Source organism: Cnephaeus nilssonii (assembly GCF_951640355.1).
Source record: "Cnephaeus nilssonii genome assembly, chromosome: 1".
NCBI classification, from domain to species: domain Eukaryota; kingdom Metazoa; phylum Chordata; class Mammalia; order Chiroptera; family Vespertilionidae; genus Cnephaeus; species Cnephaeus nilssonii.
In genome coordinates this window covers 31,667,467-31,689,856 of record NC_137072.1, presented here as the reverse complement: position 1 = coordinate 31,689,856, position 22,390 = coordinate 31,667,467, and positions in this window count along the sequence as shown.

Here is a 22,390-nt window from a genome sequence, read left to right as displayed (position 1 = left end):
AGAAGACACACAGGAGGAGGCGCGGCACTGAAGCAGATTTCCTGGGGGAGTATCTGGAGCCGCCCACCCAGAGGAGCTGGAAGGCTCCCGCCAGGCAGCCTGGACAAGAGCTGGCCACCATTGCTGGGGACGCTTCCTGCTCCCTGCAGGGCCAGGTGCCCAAGACTCTCCTCTTCCTGTCTCTCTCTGTGCTCTGCTTTGTGTGTGAGGAGGACACACCTGTCACCACAGGCAGAAGGCCAGCCTGAGTGATCACCCTGAAGTGATCTCATGCCATCTCCTGGCTCTTCTGGGAGCCAAGATAATTAATGTTTTAGGATCAAGAAGATACTTTTGCTCCAAGGTTGCCTATGGCCTCCTGAACTTGAATTCTTTGGGGATTTCCATGATTGTGGGTATAACTTCACGCTGTAGCAACTGGGCTACAGAACTGTAAGGTGGTGTTCATTTCTCTGTACGAGCCACCTCTCACCAGCGTCTGTCTTAGAAATAGGGCCAACTCCCAGGAACATTTTACTGTGCTGTTACTGTGTCTCTTAGGGCAGGAAATACTGACGTCACACCTGTTACCACCCCCTCCCCCAAATACCACCACAGCCCCTAAGTCGAAACACTCCTACAAGCGACGCCCCTCCCTTGCCCATTCCAGATACTGTGATCTCGCCTCTCTCTCTCTCTGGTAATACTTTGGGACCAAAGTCCTGTCCTTTGTGTACCCGGACCCCGCACACACCATGCCGCTCATTACCTCTTGGAATGGCTGGGACGCGTGTTTTCCGTCCCCTGGGCCAGCAGACACTGACAATCTGGACATGTGTATACCTTGGGAAGCAGAAATGCCACCTCATCTTTAATGATAAAGGTCCATCATCACTCGGTCCTACTCGAAATCGAATGGAGCTTGTTTCAGCCTCTAACTTCTTGACTTTATTTGTACTGTGTTGGGAAAATACTCTCCACAAAAATATAAGCATAAAAACCTAAGAAGAGCAGGGTATGACTGGCATAACAGAACTTAATGTGCTTTTCAAAAAAAAACCACACAAACAGGCAAAGACCATTTCCTTCACCATGGAGTTGTGTAGAATGAAGAACTCATCCATTCCTTTTAAAATTAGGTTCATTGGATCAAAGTTTGACTCACGGTGGTTGAGCAGTACAGCTATTAGGTTGCTTTACCTTATTTGATCATATTTGAAAGATGATTTCCTGTGTTTGCTTTGATTTGTTTCTCGATAAATTAAAGCGACTCAGACGTTGAACACTGCCACCTCTGACCCTTACTATAATCTCCAGAAGGTTGGTGTTGATCAGCCTTTGAAGACTGGTCTCAGTTTCCTAATTTGTCTCATAGGATTTTGAGTGTTGTATCAGGCAAGTTCTGAGCTTTTCCTTTTATCTCAGACCAAACACCCCTTTCTAAGAGCTGTTCTCCGTTTTGGAAGTGCTGGGTGTTTTCATACTTCTTTTGTAGAACACCCGTTTATATTTATTTCTGTATATAGAACTATAGAAACAGTAGTGTAAAATCTTTGTTGTGGTTTCAACATTGTTGTTGCTTTTTGGTTCAGATGGTAAACCTAGGCTCCAAGTACTCTATCCTGTCTTTAGAAAGCTGTGATCGCGTGTGCAATGATTTGAAGGGAAAAAAAGTAACTTAAGGTATCTGTTGTTTTTAAGGATGAACTTGTTGGAGAAAGATGCATACTGCCCATGTCTCTTTGGTGCAATAACTAACAACTGTTACAATTTAATGATTCTCTTATTTATTCACTGTCCTTTTCTGTTCAAGGGATTTCTAGACTCCCTTTAACTTGGTTGAATCGTTAAGTTGATTGATTTTTGTAGCTTTTATCACGAGAGTTGATTTACAAGTATCCAAAACATGATGTGATAAAATCGAATTGGGCTATTTTCTCCCACTTCGTTTACATAAAAATTGTCATTGCTGACACCTGGGGTTCGGTTAAAAGCACCTCTAGTTTAGATGATAAATAGTAACAGTGTCCTGAGCTGCAGACTCTCCATCTTACTGCTTTTGTTTCAAATGGCCAGGATTTGGTACCAGTGAATACGTAGATCTCGTCACATAACCAAGCAGAGTGGTGCTTCCTATGCGCCAAAGAGCAGCAGAGAGGAGAAAGTGAAGTTTGGGGCAGGCTGAAAACCACCTTATGATGGGAAATTGGAGGCAAAATTTTTTAAATGACAGGAAAAATAATGATCTCATTTGTTGTTCAAAATGGAAGCTAGCATGATATCTGGAAGCGTAAACTGTCCCTAGTCGTGAATGTCGAAAGCCCTTTTCCTGTTTTGCATTCCAGTTTGAAGAGTTTGTGTTGAAATTTGAGTCATCTATCTTGTGTATGTTTCAGTGCATAAAAGGGAAAATTGGGGGTTTTTACTTTTGAGATTTGCAGGACAAAAGAGCATGTTGTGGGTTTGTTGTAAGATTGTATTCTGTATATATGTTTTCATGTAAATAAATGAAAATCTATATCAGAGTTATATTTTAATTTTTATTCTTAATGACAAAAACCCTTTTTACTTGAAAAAAATGTAAGCCACATTGTTAATAAAGGAAAAATAAATTCTATGGTGGTGTTTGTGTCTTTGTGTTGAAGGTTATTAGTTATTTTTAAGGTTTGTGTTAGAATTAATTCTTTGTCTTGCCATGTGCTAAAACAGACGTTACAGAGTTTTAGTAACCGTGGCTCTCAAAATCCTCTGTTAACTCTCAGGGTCACGTGTTCGCTCTGCAACGTCTTAGTCAAAGAGCCTGTGTGTGCTCTTTTCATTGAAACATTATCCTATCTCCTCGCATGCTCACCTCTAGCTTCCCCGTTTTCAGTGATTGCAGTTGCTCTGTGATTACCTGGTGCATTAGTACAAGCACTACTTTATGTCTGTGAGAACGATAATAGCCACATTTGTACTTATCATTGCCCTTAGATGTCACGAGTGAGTCTCAGGTGGCTCCATTGGAAGAGGAAGATGTCCCTTTGTCATTGCCCTGTCACGGGGGCCTCAGAGGCGGATCGTGCTCCTGCCCCCTCTGCCCCCTCTGCCCCCTCTGCTATACTGACTCAGGTAACTGCCTAGAGACAGAGGGAAGGTGAACGGGGGCAGGAGGCATTTAGGGAAAGGAGGTAGCAGGATCCTGCACAATTTCTCCTCCCGACTGCAGACATTCTCAAGCCTCTTAATATACTTTGACCCTGCTGACAAGTTCTGCATATAGAAATCTTTGTTTCATTTTTAATCATGGAAGCTATTTCTCTTAGTAAAACCTTAATAATAAAAAGAAAGCCTCAGAGAACAGACAAAAATGGGAAGCATATTCATTTTCTCAAAATATATTAGAAGCAAATCAGGCAAGGGTTATATGCATGAGTACGTATGACTATTGTATTTCTATTTGTAATGAAGATCTTTGATAACAAAGAAATTTAAAAGGCTGTATAATAAAGCAAAATAACAAGAGTGAAACACTTTTCCAGAACTTTCCTTGACTGAATACCATAGAACCACTTCACCAGATGCAGGTGCTTTGCAAAATTCATTATTCTCAAGGTGTGTCCCCACCCCTCATTGCTTCCACGACATCCAGACTGGTCTTTAGGCATAACTTGCACTTTAGGCATAACTTGTTGAATTCCATAGAAAACTCTATTAGGATATTGATTGGAAATGCATTAAATTTATGGGAAAATTTGGAGAGCATTGACTTCTTTTATCCTGTTGAACCTTTCAAACCAGAAGATAATGTCTTTCTTTACTCGTGTCTTTTATAATTCCTTCAATAAGGTTGTGATATCTTTCTCCATAGAAGCCTTATACATATTTTGTTAAATATATTCCCTATACATTTTATAATTTTTGGCTACCCTTTTTCCTAGTATATTTTGTTCACTATTCCTGTGACCTCTAGTGATTTGTATATGCTAATATTCTATCCAGAATCTTCTGTGAACTCAGCTGAAAGGAATTTCCATCCTGAATCTTTTGCTCTTTTTATTTTTAGCATTACATTATTTTTATGGCTTTGGAATTTCGGTTTATTTTGAATGGGAAGTATGTACTTTATTTATTTACCTTCTTCTGTTTATCAAATTACTGGTTTTGCATGTTCTATCTATCCCATAGACCAATGAACAGAACCAGGTCTCATATTGTTAGGGAGGGAGCATTCCCATCCCATGGGGATATGGGGGCTATTGCTCATCCACACCCTGAGCCAATGGTCAGCTTGTTTCACTTTCCCGTGTTTGAGCTGTGTCTTCCTCCTAGGGTCAGCCTTGTTTCGCAGTTGAAGAAGGCCTCCACAGACCTTAGCTTCAAGCTCCCAGCCTAGCTCCCGCCCCATCTCTCATGGAGCACTTCACTGCACAATAACAGAGCATCCAATGACTGATGTTTGGAACCTGCTTCAGAACCCAGCAAGTTTACAGCCTACTCACCACTTTGTGTTTCTGTACCTTTTCTGGTCACTAGCAGTGCTCACCTTATTTTTTAGTTCAGCCATGCCTCATCAATTTTCTTATTTTATCTGTGTTTTAGAACAGAGTTGTGACTGGGTTTAAACTTACAGAACCATCTTGACTAAAAGTGTCTCAGATATTACCTTTCTTTTAGACAATTTCTTCCAAGCTGCAGGTGGTATTAGAGTATGTTCTGAAAATGAAGCTAATGTTTGCATTATTCGGGCTATTTAGAAATAAGATTTCTAGCCCATGTGAAAATTTATATTGGCATGGGGTTCATTGGAGGTACAATTCCCAAAATGCTCAGAAAGTTGACATTTCTAAATGTCTCTTCTGCATAAAACCTCGTGGTTTGAAAAAAACTGCTTTGCATATTATCCCCTCTGACTTGTCATAAATCCTTAGCTGAGAGGTGTGGGGCTGGAGTGGTGTAAGTGTGAGAATGGGCCTGTTTTGGTCAATACCGCACACTAACAATGCTCATACCTCCCAGAGATCTTTACTTTGGGCCAGATCCTTGGAGAACTTAGTGATCCATCCTCTCCCCTCTGATGGCATAGGCGATTAAGTACTCACACTGTCTAAATACAGACACGTGTGCTATGGGCCACCTACCAACTGACTCACTTCAAACAGGGAATCCTTACTATGTAAACAGGCTAATCTGTGCCGTCTCAATAATCCATATGAATACACTGAAATGGAAACATTCTATGAGACATTTAAGCTTATGTAAAGCTAATTCTTCTTATGAGAAACCTAAGACAACATTAATTCATCTCCAATAAAAAAAACCCGTTTCAGACCTGCTACGTAGATGCACCACGTTAAGTCCATTAGGAAGAAGAGCACCGTGCTAACTGCTCTTCCAAGGGCAGAAGCTCCCGAGGAGGGCGGGAGGCCAGGCACTGAAAACAGAGCTGAGGGGTGTACAACACGGGCTCAGGCTGTAGCAGAGAAGTGAGGTTTATGCTTCTCCGATCGCTGTACCAGGTCCCAGCCCTTGTTACTGGCCTTACAGCGGGGCTGAACATTTAAATGCCTCCAGGGGTCACCCAGGAAACATACATGGGTGCAGTGAGCTGGTGGGGGTGGTGGAGGGAAACAGGAGAGGACTCACCTTCCTGAGAAGGGCTTGTCCTCCAGGTGGCTGTCAGTAAGTCTGGGGCCAATCATTGCTTCATCTTTTCATTTTCCAAGGGGAACCGGAAATGTAAATATTTAGGTGAGATCTCCAAGTTATTAAATACTGTCAAGAAATTAAAACATTTTAAAGATGATGAAGGCTAAGGCAAATGTCTACAGCTAGGTTCCACACCACGAGTTCAGGACATCTGCCTTGCTCATTCTGCAAACATCTTAGTGGGGAGACGGCCACATTCGATCACAAATGTGAGACATTTACTGAGGAGATTTGTGATCACTTTTTTTTGAGACAGTCAAATTTTGATCTATTTTGACAGTAGTTAAAACACATCAGAGTCAATTCTTACTCAATCGAAGGCTTACTCATAACTGTTCAAAGTCAAAATGAGAGTGCTCGCACTTTTATTCTACTATGTAAGGATGTATTTGTGCTTGCATGTGTTTGCTTTGGGGCCAGGATCCCTGGCTCAGGTACCGAATGGTTTCATCATTTCAGTCCAAGAGAAAGAAGAGGCTGCATATCAGGATATAGAAGTATAGTTTTTAGACTTGTTCTGCTCCTAACTATATGACCTGCGTCAGGTAAATTAACCTGTCTACTTTTCCATTTCTTCACCTGTAAAATGGGAATTAAAGTCCTATAATGATTTACACCTAGGATGTGCTAAGTTCTGTGGTGAGAACTTACATAAATTACCTTACAGTTTCACTATAACTAAGCATTATTAGATATCATTTGATAGACAACACTAAGGCTCAAAGAGATTAAATAGTTCACTTTTAAAAGATAGATCTCAGATTTGAAGCTCCCACAAAAAGAGTGTGAATACACTTAGGACAAAATCTAAAGTGCTACTCAAAATTAAGTTGATATTATGTGCCCGTTTCTACAAAGGTACCAATACAAAAATGTTGTAAGCTGGAGATGGGATTCGCTTATTAATTGAGCATCTACTATGCATTAGGTGTAATGGGATAGAATAATACATGGGTCTTGCTCATGTTCAAGGAATTTACAATCAATTAGGAGAAATGAGAGTGACAAGTTTTAGAGATCTTTACTTTGGGTCAGATCCTTGAAGAATTTAGATATCAACTTTCGGCTCCCGCATTCCCTGGCTCATGACTGCTTGTGTTGTTTGTTCTCTTATCTCTTACATAATGTTTTTCTGGTATTTAAAATGTTATAATAATTTTTAATTATTTTTTCTAAAGCTAAGGTGTCTGGGCCACAGTATCTGGTAATAAATTCTAAAAACATGGCATTTGGGGGCTTACAAATAACAAATAATTTAGTTCTGTATTGTTTCTATTCCCCTTAAAATGTGGATTTTCTTTAAGGCTAAAGGACAAGAAAATAGCCTTTGCTACATTTTCTTATAATGTGTATGAAACCACACTTACTTATTCAATTAGCATGTTAAGCATCCTACTCTGTGCAATGCACTGTGCTAGTGCCAGCTATAAAAAGATTCCTTCAATACAATTGTTCGTTCTGAGACTCGGTCTAGTGGAGGATGGGCATGTGACATGGGGGGGTGGGGTGCCTGAGCACTGGGTGGGGTCCCTGGAGTCAGGCTGACTATTTGAATAGCTATTCTGTAACTCAGGCAAGTAACTTAACACCTGTGTGCTCCTGCTTCATTGTCTGCAAACTTGGGATACTAGCACCTAGGTCATTTGATTGTTATAAAGATAACCCTCTGTTAGAACTATGTCCTCAGAAATGCATGGTTATGGACACCAGTATACACATACACGAATGTTCATAGAAACATTATTCATAATAGCCCAACTAGCCCATCATTAATTAGTAGAACAGATAAGTCAATTGGAGTATATTCCTACAAAGGATACCATAGAATAAGGAAAATGGATCAATTATATCTACAGCTAATGCAAACGTATGAATGAATATTTAAAAATAACAATATTGATGCCCCGCCCGGTGTTTCTCAGTGGTTAGAGTGTCGGCCCGTGCACCAAAGGGTCCTGGATTCCTTTCATGGTCAAGAGCACGTGCCTGGGTTTCCCTTAGCGCCTCACTCCCTGTTGGGGTGCATGCGGGAGCAACCAATCGATGTGTCTCTCTCACATCGATGTTTTTTTTCTCTCTCTCTCTCTCCCCCTTTATTCTTCCCTTCCACTCTCTCTGAAAAAGCAATGGAAAAACTATCCTCAGGTGAGGATTAAAAAATAATAATATTGAGTGAAAGAAGCTACACACAAAAAATAGATGCTTTATGTTCTGCTTCTATAAAAATTCAGAAACAGGCAAAATCATGGAAATTAAATCATATATTTTCCTGGATGCATAATTAAGGGCAATAAAGAAGAGCAAGGAATCAATACCATAAAATCAATATATGATGGCTGGGAAGGGGTGGAAGTTACCAAGAAAGGAAAAGCGAAGTTGCCAAGAGTTCTTGGGGAGATTTCTAGGTATTTGGATCGGATCTGCACTGAAGGTTAGGGTTAGGGTTAGAGAGAACAGATGAACCTCAGGCCAGGGCAATAAAGAGCCTTGCTGAAGTGCAGAGTAGTGAAAGCAACATGGGAAAATTAGAGTGGAGTAACAGGGGGTGGGGTTGGGGGAATGGAAAAGTTAAAGACCTTGCCCAGAGTTTCAGGGAATATTGAACTGTTTTATTAGAATCACCCATCCCTTAGCAACTGGTTACATCATGCTTTTTCTTCATGTGTTAGCATCATCTCTACAGAAATATAAGAAACCCTTTGGGAACTGGTTCTTGGTGTCACTGAATCTTTCCTCAGGTCACAGAATCCTCAAATACAGAATCCCACATCCTATCAGGTTAGGAGTCCTCATTCCCATTTCACAGAAGAAGCAACTGAGGCCTTAACAAGTTGAGGGACTTGCCCAAGATCACACAGCTTGATCTCACCCTCACGAAGGGTCCACAGTGCGGACATTTAGCAGTTATTGACTAAAGCTGGGAGGGATGTGATCAAGGCTTGGGAAGTATTTTTTCTTTAAGTGAGAAAAGGATGCAAAAAGAAAGTTCAGATCAAATTATTTCTTGCCTTAGAATTCCAGGATTTTGTTTGGCTGGGAGAGATAGGAGACAATCTTTGCTCTTGTCTTAACCACTGGGCCACTGAAGACAACCAACTCAACTGTGCCCCCAGCCCCTCAGATAGTGGCGTAGGGTTAACTCAGTAACAAACTATGTTGATGCTGAATATTTCTACCTGGAATCTGTCATTTAGAAGGTCCTCTTCTATGACAAGCTAACATTCTCTCCTCAGAGCAAGCTGTGCAAATCCCATTAGCAATACTAATCACATTGAGCAAAGGGCTGCTGTGTTTCACTTCGAACATTCTACCCCCCTATGTCATTTAGCATCTGAAGAGAAACAATTGTGAAAACAAGGTAGTCCTTTCACGGGGACAGATCCTACGAAAGATGCAAAAGCAAACATTGGTCCTCTGGTGGCTCAAGATCACCCTAGAGGGGATAATGTTTGGGGTTTTCTAGTTTTGTTTTGTTTTGTTTTGTTTTTGAGAAAAGAGCCTTCGCAAGTGATTATCAGAAGTGCATAAGGAAAGAGGGGGAGGGAGTAGCAGCAGCCAGTAACACATTAAATAATTAATGTGAAACAATTAAGTCACTCTGGCAGGGTGGCTCCATAGGTTGGAGCATCATTCCATACACCAGAAAGCTTGTGGGTTCTATTCCCTGTCAGTGACTTTGGGAGGCAATCTCTCTCTTCTCTCTTCTCTCTTCTCTCTTCTCTCTTCTCTCTTCTCTCTTCTCTCTCTCTCTCTCTCTCTCTCTCTCTCTCTCTCTCTCTCTCTCTCTCCACCTCCCCTCTCTCCCTTCCTATCTCTAAAAATTAACAAAAACATATCCTTGGGTGAGGATTAAAAAAACACAACAATTAAATCTAATCACAAGAGCAGGGTATGACTGCTCCAAGTTATCATCTAAAGTCAGTTTTCTCCAAGATGTGTTGGCCGCAACATCCAATCCCAGAGAACTGGAACAGAAATGTGTACCAATAAAATATCAATACGTATTTACTTGTGCCTGGCATTACCCCCTCAGGTCTTTGATAGTCACTGTCTGATTTCATTTCCCTTCCTCACTTTTCATCTTTCTCTTCTCTGCTTTCCTTCCTAGCTCTTATCACTATAAACTGTACTTATTTATTTTCTGTCTCCCCCACTAGAATGTAAGCTCCCTGAGGACAGGTAAGTTTGTTGCTTGTTCTCTTCTGCTCTATCTTTAGAATCTGGTACAGGGAAAGTATTTTGATGAATAAATAAATGAGCTGAGATCTTGACATGAATTTTAGTATTGAATTATCACAATTCTTTGAGGTGGGACTATTTTTACTCTTACAACTGTGGAAAATGAGGTTTCAGAAAGGAACTTACCACAAACAAAGATTAAGTATCAGTCAGAATTAGAACTGGAGTCCCTCTATGTCCAGAATGTTCTCACTCCTCCAAGAGCTATGGGCTAGGGGCACTTTTGTAGAGCGATGTTTTATCCCATTTTTAGAATGACCCAACCTTGTTGGGAGGCATATGGTAAAGTCAATACAAGGTGGCCTTTTCTAGCCTAAAAAATATTACAACAGTCACATTTACCAGTGTTCTTAAAAACAGCATCTCTTAAGAAAACAGCTTAACTCATGTTCTACCAATAGAGTCCTTCGCAGCAAGGACTAGTGTAAAGGAGGGTGAGGGTTATTGAACTAACATTTATGGAGCAGGTCTCATGTGCTAGATTCTTTACATTTAGTGTATCATCCGGTCCTGACAAGGCCTCTATAAAGCAGGCAGTCTGAGGGATGTTTCCCTCCACGTCCACCCAGAGCCCTGGGATTATCTTCATGCTCACTACAGGGAACCCTTGCACAATGCAGGGGCCAGGGGCACCGACCCCCACCTGCAGTTTAAAGTTCCGTATAGCTTTTGACTCTATAGTCACCTTTTGCATCTGTGGATTCAACCATCTGCAGATGGAAAACAGTACTTTTGACCCTCAATTGAGAATCTGCATTTGGAAATACAAAAATACTGTTTTCTTTCTGTGATTGGTTGAATCCTCGGATGTGAAACCCATGAATATGAAGGGCCAACTGTATTGAAAAAGATCCACTTACATGTTAATCATTTACTCAATATATTATAAATGCTTACAATATATCGTGAGCTCTCTTGCTTAAAGCATTAAAAGGCATAATCTTTGTCCTCAAGGCATGCACATTCTAGTGGAAAATCAGATAGAGGATTATCTGAGGTTAGAACATCATCTCCTGACTTCTATCCCAATATAATTCTAATAAAAACATAGGGTGTCATTTTCACTTCACAGTGATCATCTTTATGATCATTTGTTTTGCAAAAAGTAATTTATAATTTCATTTAATCAACACCCAGCATAATTGAATATGTTTGAGTTTTCCAAGTGCTTCTTAAAACACTGGATTTTAGTATATCATGCTATTGGTGTAGTCTATCAAATACATTGCTTCTAAATTTGTATATATTTATAATTTTTATTATATTCTATACCTGAACAGTGCCTAGACATAGTAATGAACACATGAAAATTGTTCAATGCCAACCTTAATGGGTGCAAAAAATAAAGCTAACAAAAGCCCCATCGACCTGTGCTCTCTGGTTTGAAGACCTGAGACTTTAAAGAAGGAGCCTGAAAAAAATCTTCAGTGGAGTCAACAAGCCAGCAGCTCAGAATATGGCAGAAAAGGGTATTTTCAGCACTCAACTCCAAGTAGGCATTCAATAACTACTTGCTGACTGGATAGAATTAAACCAACAGATTTTCATGATTGACACAACATGGGATAATTGCAAAACCTATTTGAGGAACAACTTGATGAAGCAAAGCACAATTAAGTGGGCTGATGTGAGAGCAGTGTTAGACCATCTTGGTTTCAGGGCTACAAAGCAGCTGGGAGAACACTGTTAAGTGTGGACAATGTGCAGGCAAGGGCCAAATAGAATTTATTCAACTTGGTAATTTTTGAAACTGTTTATACAGTTTGTCTATTAAATGCTGTGGAAATTGTTTTTGAATCTTTGTGACAGAGTTGCTGCATTTTATCTCCATGTAAGTCTGAGTGCATTTGTAACGCAATCGCAATATATAGCAAACCTATAATAACTGCACCTCCAACATTTCTTATTTCATCATTAAAATAGTATTAAGATCATATCCTTAGAAATTGTGTTGCTGCAAGATGAAATCAAATAGTTAAGCTTCACTGGAGGGGAGGGAGATGGGATGGGAAGGTGGTTTAACAAATGGAAATGCTAAGCTTGTGATCCTGAGAAAGACTGTAGGCTTTTCCATTTTCCATTGAAATGCAGCCCTCCAAGATTTTCCTGGTGTTTGGAAAGTCAAACTGTCTTATTAAATTGTGCAGAAATTGACAAATTCCAAACAAATAGAAAGAGTAATCATTGGAGAGTGCACGATAATCTGGTAATATGGAAATTACAAATTACAATATTTTCCCCTTGAGGAAATGAAATATGCAAAAGAACAACTGCATAATACAATAGAGTTGGTGTAATCCTTCAATAGCTACTGTTTGCAAGCTACGTTATCACAGTTGCATACTTCTCAGTTAATAACGAATGCACAAAATTAAGTTTACAGTGAATTATAAAATTCCTTTAAAGTTCAGTTTTTGCATAAAGTGCCATCAGGAAATATCATAAAAATGCTCTGGCAACCAATGGCATAACTCTTTTAAAATATCTGTGCACTTTCCTGAACACCCTGCGTTTTTGCTGTAATGCTAACACTTCTTTATGTCAGAGAATTTTTCTAATCTGTTTTCAGCTTATTACTTATACATAGTAATCTCGGTCCTAAAGATATAGAAAAATGTAGCTCTGCCAGAAAAATTTTTACAATCTTGATGTTATCTTAATAAGATCGTGTCTTGTACTTATCTGTGGAATATGATATGGTTATCCAATACTGGTGGTGATGATAATATTAATTTATTCTTTATTCAACAATACTTTGGTGAGTGATCTCTACTTAGGAGACCCGGAGCTCCGGATTTTGAGGGGTGTAGTAAGTACAACACACAGAGCTGCCCTTTGGGGGCTTACAGCTACTTAAAGAACAGTTGGAGTCTCAATGTTTAACATTAGCTCCCACAAAACAACTTTCAGTGCAAGATCAAGGTCTTTAGCCAACTCCTGATTATTCTAAAAGCTTACTCATCTCCTTGTCTTCTAAGGCCTTGCCTTATCAATTTCATTGCTCATCAGTTTCCCCACTGTGAGAGGAGGACACAGAAGGGAAAACTCACATCAATATGAATGTGGGAAGTCTGATTAGAGATCTGTAGGGAAATGCCTGAATCTCGTTTCATTCACATGAGTAATCTACTAGTAGAATCGCCACATGCACTGCAAATGTGCATGTCCCGGGTTTATCAGGCACCTGGTGTGGGCTTTCTTTGTTTATTTTTGTCTTGGGGTTGCCAATTCCATCCTCATGACTGTTTCCTACAAAGCTTTGTGGAAGTCTTATTTTCTCCTCATATGAAGTTGGAACCCTGTTTTTCAGCTACCCATTTTCTAATGAAAATGAGTCACATAATCTTTACAGAGATGCCATGTCAGCCCAAGCTTTTGGACAATGGAGACAGGCAAGACGCTGAGACTGAAATACTGTACCAGAGGCAACACTTACAGGACCAGGGCAAGCTGGTGGTGCTGTCCTTGTCAAGTCTCGAAAGCTCAGGGAAGTCTTAAATGCCAGAAGACAGTAAACGTGCTTCGATATTCCTTCTAAAGTAGTTCTAGGCAACAGTTACAAAGGCACCAGAATCAGGGAGACCCCAGATAGCACCGTAAGTCAATACTTGAACTTAACCAAGGAGACTTCCTGTGCCTTCCAATCAATGCAGACCCAGTTACCAAGCAAAGACCAATCCAGAGCCGAATGATGGGCGTTTCATAAGAAAACGCAACAAAACTAGAGCCGATTCTGTCAGGATATCCCATAGATGTCTACTTGCTTCTCAGTCTTTGCAATGCTTAAAATGCATGAAAACAGGAAACTGACCTTAAATGTATGCAAAGTATATGAAAATGAAGGCTCAATTAATTGGAAGGGGAGCCTCTGATAAATTTTTGCTGGATTGTTCAGAATTAAACTTACAAAAAAGGATAGAAGAAACAAATTAAACTATAGTAAAGCACGCACTTCTGAAATATGCTAAAAAGTGCAATTCTGGAATTTATCAGGGACTAATTTTTTAAATTTAACTCTGTAAACATCTACTACCCATGATGCTATTATACTGTACACTATGTAAAAAATGAAAAATACTGGTTTTCAAAGACCACCATGTTTTAACGACAAAGTCAGTGAATAAGCAGAACAATCGGCCCAGGTAAGAATGCTGAATGTGGCCACTTCAGGGCATGGAGGCTGCTGGTCAGAGAAATTCAGGTGGAGAAGGCAGACTCCAGGCAGAAGGTTGGGATGCAAGGGGCGGGGTGGCTCATGCTGAGAACTGATGGAAAAAGCGTGAGTGCAGGTGCAAGGAGCAAGGAGGCCAGCTCACCTGATAGGTTTCAGCAAAACCATCAGTGGAGGATGATGTATGCACTCACAGAGTAATACAACTGTGCAAGTGCATGGATGAAATCTCCACATAGGTATCTCCACAGAGATGTGTGGGGATGGAATTGGGGCTGACAGTGGGGACTGACTGATTAAAATAAAATAGTTCCAGTATGATCTGAGAAGGGTTTGCTACCACCTGCTGCATTAACCTCTCCTGGCAACCTCATAGAGGGGACATGGTTGGGCTCCTAGCAGAGCCCCAGTGACAAACCTCAGACCTCTGGACCAGACAGTTTCCAAGGTCTCTCTTGGCCATCACAACTTCAGTGTTAGATGTTTTCTAATTAACAACACAGCCAGGTATCCAGCGTTACTCCTATTGTACCGGTATGTATCTCTTTTATTCAGTGTACCCTTGTTTGTTGAAATGGTTTCTCTATTAATCCATAAACTCCCAGAGGCCACAAACCACACCTGCTCTCTCTGCCTTGCAGCTCCAGTCAGGTATCAGAGCTGCATGTTAACCCTCCGGTGCTCCAGGAGTACCACCCACTTTGGGTGTTGAAGTAGGAACCTCTAAACACATGTGTATTTCCTGAGTATATACAGAAGAGATGGTAAATCTCCAGTCTCCCATGGCCTTGTTAGGAAACTCGTGCCTGCAGTCCCCCAGAATTTGCTCAGCAAGAACACGATCCCACATTTTCATCGCCCCAGTTCAAAGTCTTGATGCCATTTAGATGGAGGGATGGAGAACAGCTCATTTAATTACCCTGCCATTTTAACTGAATGCTCTTTGACTTAATTTTATCTCAATGAGTATAAAGCGTCGAGAGACTCTCCCATAAACATGGAGTTGCTGCCTCTGACAGCTTCTGGGAAGGAGCCCCCAGGGGCGAGAGTGGTGATTTACAGCATACTAAGAGCGCGGCAGAACAGCTCCAGAAGTTTCCAGGGCTTAATTACTGCCTCTAAAATTTAACCAAGAATTAGGCACTGAGCGGTACCCAGCAGAGGAGAGAGAGAGAAAGGAAAAAAGAGGCATAATCACATAGCAAAATATATATATATATATATATATATATATATATATATATATATATATGATATTGTGTTATTTTTTGTTATATGTTCTGCAAAGACATCAACCTAAGTAATTTACCATTCTTTCTATGACTAGTATTATCTGTTCTTTCTATGGCCTATATTATCCATACAGAGACTTGATCCATTTTAATGTAATTGAAATATTCTATCCAGAAGGTCTGACAAGACTATTACTTACTACAAGAAAGAAAGAAGAGAAGAAGAAGAAAGAAAGAAAGAAAGAAAGAAAGAAAGAAAGAAAGAAAGAAAGAAAGAAAGAAAGAAAGAAAGAAAGGAAGGAAGGAAGAAAGGAAGGAAGAAAGGGAGGAAGAAAGAAAGGGAGGGAGAGAGGAAGGGAGGAAGAGAGGAAGGGAGGAAGAGAGAAAGAACATCCGGATTTTCTGTTCCGTTCAGAAAGTCCCTGGCCAAGGTTATAAAAATTCCAGTAGTCTCAGAAAACTATTCGTTTAATTCTTTCCCCATTTAACTGTTTAACACAGGCTCTATTTTTTGGAATTCAGAGTTCCAAAAACAAAACACATAAATGAGCCCATAAATAATGTTAACTTGCTTAACTGTTTTAAGAAATAACAATTAAAAAATATAAAGCTTTTCTTCCTTTCCCCTTTCTTTTATAAGGGAAACCACTTTTTATTAAAAGTAATTGGATAAGACCTCCTGAAGTTCTTCATTTAATGGGAAAAGGATGCTTCTCCTGTTCTCTTCTGTGCTTAGCTGATTGTAGTGTAAGAATCTCCCAGCTTTGAGCCCGAGGGCCATATTCAGAAAACCAGCCACTGTTGCCCACAGTCCTTAGGAGAACTGAATGAATGGGAGCTGAATTGCACAGAGGTCTAGAAATTCTGAATCTATGTTCAGCAACCAAACTACACATATTGGGTGATCTCTGGCATTTGGAAGCTAAGAGTGCTAAGGAAAACTACAGAGGAGAAAGAGGTGGTTCACCCCTTTTACCTGACACGCCTCATTTCCTGGGACTCCCAGCCCTCACCCAGCCTCTGGCACCATGAGAGCTACTTGTAATCCCCTCGGTTAAAAGCATCCAGGTGGTGTCTCTCCATGAGCTGTTCCCCCTGCCTTTCTCTCTGCCCAGCTACTAGATAACAATTCCAACGTCACCTCCCCCAGGTAAGATTCAAGGACTTCTCCAGCTGGCTGGGACACCCTCCCTCTGCTTCTCTGGTACCTCCTTGTCTCACTTGTCACACCAGAACTACCTGTTCAGCTTCCCTCCCACTGAGGAGTGTGTGCTAGAGATCAGGGAAGATGCCTTACTTTCTGTAACCACACAGCCCAGCACACATATTTACTGACAAGCAAAGTTCCCCAGTCACGAGAACTCTCTTATTATTGACCTGAGATCCCAAGGCACAACTCGACATATCAGTCAGAAACCTGCAAGTCACTTTAAAGTATATTACTAGCGGGTGGATGAATACTGATCTGAAATAGTCTGTCTTCCCAAAATATAAAGTAAGAAGAAATTGGATGTAACTAAAAAAGTCCCATCCCCATCTCCCATTATGTTAATATGACATGAAGTGGATAATAGTGAAATAACAATGTGGTTAGAAAAATCACCGCCAAGGAAGGACCATCACTGAGCAGGGCTTTGAAAGAGGAGAAGAATCTCATTTAACAGCGAGGACTGCGTGGTGCTACAAGCCCCCTCAGTAGATTAAATGCACGAGTCGCATGCCCTTAGTGGGCTGGCTGTCCATTATCTCACGAGTTCTCTGATCCCTGCAGCACGCCGAGTCAATTACATGCTCCAGGATTTATGTCAAACGTGCCCGGAGCCAGAAATTGTTCTGTGGGATTGTGAAATAGAAGAGTAAACTCCTGAGTATAAAAAGCAGAAGACGCTATTTGCTTTCTATAGTGTGTGTGTGTGTGTGTGTGTGTGTGTGTGTGTGTGTGTGTGTAGGAGTTCCACAAAATAGTTTTTCTAAAGCCTCAGTATCATTTTTTGTATGAATTCACTTTGTGATGGAAATACGCCCAGACATAATTTAGATCACTTAAGTCTATGTGCACAGCCTACCAGAAGGCGTGGTAGTGAGGGGAGCAGGGCACAGACCCAGTCACATTGGGCCCCTGTATTGGGACCATTGCTGGTGGTTGACCTTGGGGATGACTCATCACCTCTCCGGACATCAGTTCTCTCTTCTGTACAATGAGGAGTTTAAGTTAGATGATCACTTTTCAGCTCTAAAATCCTGCAATGCAATGACTGTTCTTAGTGTCCTTAGCTCTATTACAGAGCATTTGGGTTTTACCCTCCAAGAATTCTCTTATTACATATATATATATATATATATATATATTATATATATATATATATATATACACACACACACACACACACACACACACACACACACAGACACATATTATAAAAGTGTAGCTGCTAAACAAATAGTAAGGTCCTAACTTTTAACTCTAAGTTTTAGGAAGTGAGATTTCTACCCTAGATATATTTACATGTAATTTGTTTGATAAAGAAATAATGGAAAGAGAATGTACGTTAAATGAAGTGCTCTCACTGCTCATTGTGCTACATGTGACTTTAAAGACAATGATAGCTTAACTCACCCAATAAATCTGTACCCTGGAAAAATCTTCCATATGGAATTTTCAGGAAGTGTAGTCCCTAGGGCACTAGAATTACTACCCTCTCCCTCCACCCCATTTCTTTTCTTTCTTTTTAAAAAATTATTTTATTTTTAAATTATAGTTAACATAGAATATTATATTAGTCTCAGGTATATACCCCCCATGATTAGACATTATAAAACTTACTAAATGATCATCCCAAAAAATCTCATACCCATCTGACAGCATACATAGTTATTAGAATACTAGAGGCCCGGGTGCACGAATTCGTGCATGGGTGTGATCTGGTTGGCCTACCCCAATCAGGGTACGGGGGTCAATCAGGGGCAGGGCTGGCTGGGGGGAGGGGCTGCAGTGGTTGGCCAGCTGGCCCTGCCCCCCGGTCGAACTCCTGGTTGAGGAGACAATTTGTATATTAGCCTCTTATTATATAGGATCATTGACTATATTCCCTGGGCTGTACTTTACATCCCCACGACTATACTGTAACTACTCATTTGTACTTCTAAATCCCTTCACCTTTTTCACCCATTTCCCCAACCTCCCTCCATCTGACAACTGTCAACATGCTCTCTGTATCTATGAGTCTGTTTCTGTTCTGCTTGTTCATTTATTTTGATTTTTAGATTTGAAAACACTGCAACATACCATTGATACACAAATGGTTCCTGGTTTGTTTGTTGTTTTTTGTAAAACAGAGCTCTGTGTTCTTGGCAATCGTGAAGACACGAGAAGTGTAAAGTATACTGCGTTTTCGCTCTGTCTTTTATGCGTTTGGACATATTGCTGACCACAGATTGGAAGTTGTTGAATGAGTGGGCAGTCAGTAAGAAGCATAGAGATTTATTTGTCACTATTAAAAGAAAGAGGGTTGAAAAATGGGGGCAGCACATAACTACGTTTTATAGGTGATCAAATGGATAAAAAGGACTTATATTTTATTACAAAACAAGAGGCCCAGTGCACAAAAATTTGTGCCCTGGGGGGAGGGGTCCTTCAGACTGGCCTGCACCCTCTCACAGTCCTAGAGTCCTCAGGGGATGTCCTACTAACAGATTAGGCCAGCTCACCATGGGGAGCCGGCCTAAGCCGCAGTCTGGCCTCCCACTGAAAGAGGTGACAGGGCTGGCTGATCAGGGAACAGCACCGCCCCCATCACCCCGCCGCTGCCACCACCGGCCTCCCTCTGTAGGAGGCGAGGACAGGGGATCAGGGGACCGTGCCGCCCGCCCACCCCCCCCCCCCCCCCCGCCGCCATCATCCCTCCCCTGCTGCTGGTAGCTGCCCCTCCACTGCTGTTCCCTCCCTCTGCCTGCTGGCATGCGCCTTGGAGGGCTTGGCGCAGTCTGCTCATCGGCCCTGCTCCCCTCCCCTCCAACCCCCCTCCGCCTGCCAACTGGTCATTCTACTGTTCAGTCCATTTGCATATTATGCTTTTATTATATAGGATTATATAGGATGAATTAATGGGGTGTGGGGAAGATTAGGATTTCTCTCTAATCTGATCTTTAGCTCTAAAGCATCAAACCCTTTGTCAGATGTTGGCTGGTTGCTCTGTGGGTCCATGTGCTGGGCTGAAAGGCTCTCTGCACTGGGCATCCTGGGTTGTCGAGCTGGAAGGAATTTTAGTTTAGTGGAAAAGGTGAAAGATTGGAAATAAGCTTCTACAAACACTGATTGTTCTATGAGTAAACAGAGAAAATCAGTCCTCAAAGCTCTTTTTGCAAGCCATAAGTTCAGTTTAGTGTAGCTTTAATTCCAGAACTCTCTGAACTGCACCTACGTATTATTCTTGCACAGATCTTTAACTTTTATAGCAACTCATTAGTTCAAGAGACCTTTGCTTTTATCTGAATCGCAGTTTAGTGGGTATAGAAAAAGGCATTCATTCTACACAGCTGGTGCTTTATTGGAACACTTCTATTCTTGTAAATTATACTCTGACCTTTTGAAAATGGGACAGAAATTTCAAAAGTTTTATTGGACATCCTCTGAGAAGCTGTCACGGTGTTTTTGCTTCTTGATTTATAAAATGGTCCTTATTATAATATGTAGGTACATTTTAAAAGGAGATTGGCTGTAAATAAACACTGCACACTTGATACATTCAAGGGAAGGCACAATGGAACCTCAGCGATGGCATCATGACTACAGAAGGACCCAGAGGGTCTTTATCCAGAGGAGAGTATTACAGTGGGTGGCAAGCCAGAGTGAGACCCCCTCTACACAGAATGTTATTGGCTATAATTTTAAGCACAGGAGTAATGATCCTTGGATTCTAGAGAGGTCTCGGGGTTTAAGGAGAGAATACTATCATCAATTGCCAAATGTAAGGTACAGATGTGATGCCCATAGAAAGGGTGATGGGGGCCTTGTGGTGACATTGAAGACCAGTAAGAAGGAAGAGGAGATAGAGTGACCCAGGCAACACTATTGTCTCTGTTGTCTTTCCCATGGGCACCCCAGGTTAACTAGGAGCCAATAGTACCCAAAGGGCTCCTCATCTAAAAGACATCTTTATGTGCCATTTTGTTAGGCTCTTTATGAAATTTGCACCTGAAATTTCATACAGGAGCCACAAGCTGCCGGCAGGGCTTGGGTTACTGGCTCAGAAAGGCAACTGTGAAGAGGAGAGCTCTCCTAAGGTAGTGGGCAAAACAGACATGGAGCATAAGAAAGTAACATATGGAAAGAAAATATTTCTTTTTTTTATTTTATTGATTTTTTACAGAGAGGAAGAGAGAGGGATAGAGAGTTAGAAACATCGATGAGAGAGAAACATCGATCAGCTGCCTCTTGCACACCCCCTACTGGGGATGTGCCCGCAACCAAGGTACATGCCCTTGACCGGAATCGAACCTGGGACCCTTGAGTCCGCAGGCCGACGCTCTATCCACTGAACCAAACCGGTTTCGGCATGGAAAGAAAATATTTCTAATGCCATTTATATAAACGAGATAGGAAAGAAATTAACTGGATAATATTTAATGTATAAATTTACATTTGATCTGCAAGTCAGATGGTCATATGGTGTCATGGTTTCTGAGTTATTGCTCCTGAATTCACAGTTCTACTGGGTCCAGTCTCTCCTTTGCTTGCTTCCCATACACTGGGTAATAATTGGCTTATCTGTGCCTGAGTAAGTGGTTTTAATGCATTTTATAATTTTAAATAGTAGGATATTTAACATTCTTTGTGAAAAGAGAAGGGGTGACCACTTCTAGGAATATATCCCGAGAAACTAGAAACACAAATCAGAAAGGACATATGCACCCCTATGTTCATAGAAGTACAATTTACAATAGCTAAGATTTGGAAACAGCCTAAGTGCCCATCAGCAGATGAGTGGATTAGAAAACTGTGGTACATCTACACAATGGAATACTACACTGCTGTAAAAAGAAGGAACTCCTACTATTGGCAACAGCATGGATGGACCTGAAGAGCATTATGCTAAGCGAAATAAGTCAGTTGGAGAACAATAAGTACCACATGATCTCACTCATTTGTGGAATATAACGAACAACATAAACTAATGAACAAAAATAGATCCAGAGACATAGAAGCATCAAACAGACCACCAAACTTCAGAGGAAAGGCAGGGGAGGGTGGGAGGGGGTAAGAGATCAACCAAAGGACTTGTGTGTATGCATCCAAGCCTAACCAATGGACACAGACAGTAGGGGAGTGAGGGCATGTGCTGGGGGGTGGGAGCGTCTGGGGAGAGGTCAATGGGAGAAAAAGGAGACATAAGTAATACTTTAAACAATAAAGAATTTAAATTAAAAAATATATAGTTCCAGTCTCAGTGTTTTTCCTATTAAAATTCCACCAGCTTAACATTTCTTGATTTTAATTTATTTTCCCACTGCCTTTGATTCTTCAGGTCAAGAGCATTCTGGAAGGACCAGAAGAACAAAGGGCGGGGCCCCCAAAGTTCTGTCAGTCTCTGGAGCCTATTGCAGCGAGGAAGAGAGTGATATGTGGATTCCTAATAGGAACGAACTAGGGCTAAAGGATAGGATTGGTCTAAGTCAGTGATTCTGAACGTTGGGGGATCTTTGTCCTGAGAATCTGATTAAATGTATGGACAAGGATTGTGTCTCTAGAAAACGCATACACAAATGTGTGCTTTTTATATTTTACATAGGATTCCAGGAACTCATGCAATCCTAACACTGTACATTTATAAATACCTCCGGGAGTAATTCCTTCCATGGAATTTAGAAATACTCATTCATACCTCTCTCTCCTTTAATTTGATTTGGAATATTTGGTGCAAAATCAAATGTGTTTTAATTATGTTCATGTTCTTATTTTCTACTTGGATTAGTTAATCCCACCAACACCTGGGCCAAGCATTTCTGAAAGTATGTGGTGCTCACATAAAACATTACTACTTTATTTCTCCTTTTTGCAAGCTTGATGACTCTTCAAAAACGT